Source organism: Grammomys surdaster, unplaced genomic scaffold (genome assembly GCF_004785775.1).
Source record: "Grammomys surdaster isolate TR1022 unplaced genomic scaffold, NIH_TR_1.0 172, whole genome shotgun sequence".
Classification (NCBI taxonomy): domain Eukaryota; kingdom Metazoa; phylum Chordata; class Mammalia; order Rodentia; family Muridae; genus Grammomys; species Grammomys surdaster.
Window position 1 is genome coordinate 9,004,076 of NW_021604620.1, and position 3,276 is coordinate 9,007,351.

The window sequence follows — 3,276 nt, forward strand, 5'->3', positions numbered from 1 at the left end:
CCGGCTCGGGCTCGCTCGCCGCTTCCGCCTCCTCCTCCGGCCCCGCCCCGGCCCCGCCCCCGCGGCCGCTCCCCTCCCAGGCCCGCCCCTCGCGGCCCCGCGCCTAGCGGCGGCACTGGCGCCTGGGCCGAGCGGCGCTGCCCGGCCCCCGCGGTGTCGCGGCCTGGCGGCGGAAGAGGCGTAACCAGTTAACGCTCCGCTGACTGACAGATCTCCTGGGCAGTCACGACGAAGCGGCCGGACTGGATTCCCGTGAGCCTCTGCTTCCCCGGCTGAGCCACCAATCAAGACGCTCTTCCCCTCGGGGAGTAAATTGGCTGCCATAAGTAAGAGCTCATTGGTCCGCACTGAAGGAAGTGGTTCCAGATCCTACTTCCGTTGGTTCTGGGAAATACCCTTTCGTCGGCTTTTGCCCCCACTCCAGAGAAAAGCGGGTACCTCTCGTCTGATGTAAGCTAGGTCTGTTGTGCAGAAAATCTTGATTGGCAGGAGAATAAGCCAATCAGCCTTCCCTAAAAGTCCCCCGCCCCCTCTCTACTCAACCTTCAATCCGGAGACAGAAGCAGGCTGGTCTGAGTTCGAGGTCAGCTTGGTCTACTTCGCGAGCTCCAGCTGAGCCAAGGTTATATTGAAGGGCTTGTCTCAAAACAAAACAAATTTGCAGAGCCCAGAACATCTGGTGACTCACATAGCACAAGAGTGCGTGACACCCTCGTTATTCCTTAATCTTGTGGACTAGCACAAAGCAGGCAAATTGCTGTGAGTTAACTTGAAGAAAACTAATGATTTTCTAAAAATAACAAAAACTCGGGAGGTTATGGTTCAGGTGACAAGACAAAGAAGAAACACAGATACCCGCAGCAAAAGACAAAGACTACACCAGGCATAGAGACTTCCTATCCGTGTCCAAGTGCTTCCTTTTACTTCCTACTGGAAGTCTTCTGTGTCTGGGTATCCCTAAGAAGAAGCTTCGAGAATAATTCGTCCCTCCAAGCCGGCCCTTGATTATTTCTTTCCCACAAAATATTGTTTCCAAAGAATTGGATTTGAGTAGTCAGCAGATGGATGTGGGTCCAGAGACGTGGATTAGAAGGGTCTAGTATTAACTGTTGAAAAAATATGGGTGTGTGTGTAATTTTCTGATTGTTGGGATGAGTGTGATTGTGCTATCATCTGTCTCTTTAATCAACCTGTGCACTAGAGTACTCACACACACACAGAAGCACAGCCTCTGAAAGCTAGCATTTGGCAACATCTAAGGTTAGGGCCGAGGGTGATGGGGCATGCTTTTCTTCCCAGTACACTGGAGACCCAGGCAGGAGGGATCTCTGTGTTTATGGCAGCCGGGTCTTAACGGTTGAGATCTAGGCCTGCCAAGACCCTGTCTTAAAACAGTAAGGACTTTCAGGTTAAGTCAGCTTACAGCTCTACTGAAAGACCTGGAGACAGAAATTAGTGGAACTAGATTTATTCAAGACCGTACCCAAAGAAACTGAGAGGCTTTTCTCTGTCAAACAATTGTCTTGTCTTTGGAAACAGGGTGAGATGGTGCAAGCCTGTTGTCTTAGTGGCTTTCTATTGTCATGGAGAGACAATATGACCGTGGCAACTTGTATGAAGGCCTTCTCTGTGTAGCCCTGGCTGTCCTGGAACTCACTCTGTAGACCAGGCTGGCCTTGAACTCAGAGATCCACCTGCCTCTGCCTCCCAAGTGCTAAGATTAAAGGCATGTTCCAGTTAAAGGAAAACATTTCATTGAGGCTAGCTTACAGTTTCAGAGGTTGTCTGTTTTATCATGTCTGTGGAGAAGCATGACAACATGCAGGCAGGCATGGTGCTGGAAAAGGCACTGAGAGTTCTACATCTTGATCCTCAGGCAGCAGGGAGAGACTGTGTGCCACACTGGGTGTAGCTTGAGTACATAAAATCTCAAAGCTCACTCCCACAGTGAGACTTCCTCCAAAAAGCCCACACCTGCACCAACAAGGCCACAGCTCCTAATAGTGCCATTCTCTGTGGACTAAGCATTTAAGTGTGTGTGCACGGACACACACATACACACACTCGAGTCTATGGGGCTATTCTTATTCGAACTATCAGACATGTAATCCTGGCACTAGGGAGGTAACACAGGAGAAATAAAGTTTGAACTTTGAGGCCAACCTGAGCTATAGAGGGAGTTAAAAGTTCACAGTATCCTGGCTCAAAAAAAAAAAACTGTGTGTGCACAGGGGTGGGTTTTGGGATTGTAGAGATGGCTCAATGGTTAAGAGCATTTGCTGCTTTCCCATAGAAGTTGAGTTTTGTTCCTAGAACCCACACCAGGTAGTTCATAACTGTAACTCAGCTACAGAGGCTCCAGCGCCCTCTTCTGACCTTTGTAGGCATCTGCACATATTCATACTCAGACGTTCACATAATCAAAAAATTTAAATCCTTTTTTTTTAAAAAAAGAAAGAAAGAAACGTGCTTTAAGGTTATTCTTGTCCTTTCAAAAATAAAACTCCACCTGGGGGTGGGATCAGGACTGTGAGGGCTTTGATGGGACATTGTTGGTTACTAAAGCAACAAGTGGGAAATCCCAGGCTGGGTAGAGTATTCTCTATAACACCGTATCTCTCCTGAGACACGGCCTTCTAAAGCTGTACCTGCATTCTCTCTTCAGACAAGTGCATTATTTTTCTGCAAGTCAATTCTTGTGAGCAGGGGAGTGGGGGTGCTTATCAAAGCCTCTCTTGAGAATTGAGAGCATCCTGTGAAAAGGATGGGTCATTAGAAGATTAGGGAGAGGGTTAGGGAAGGAGACAGTTGCAGGACCAAGTAATGTCTAACCCAGAAGTTGGGAAAATAACACCTTGATTCTTGTTTTACAGCTAGCCCCCGAGGGTAGACCAGACGCTTAGAAAATGCTTTTGTTGAAGGATGCTGATGAGAGAGTGAGAGTGAGCAAGAGAATGAGAGACAGTGAGGGGGAGGGGAGGGAGTTAGGGAGGGAGAATATTTGTGCCTTTCCCTCTGTCTTCCAACAGTGATTTTTTTACTATAGCTTCCTATAGGAAGGATGGGAGTCTCGATCATGAGGCCAGTGATGGTTGGGACAGCACTCTGGCTGGGACTGATTACCTATAAACACCTCTCACCTTCTAGTAACCTCTCTCATCACCCCGACGATGGAGAGGGTTGGGTTTACTAGAACGTTTCATTTTGTCCTCTTCCCAACGTGGACACATTGCCTGTATCTCTGCTTCTATTGCTTGTCTACTTTTTTTATATATA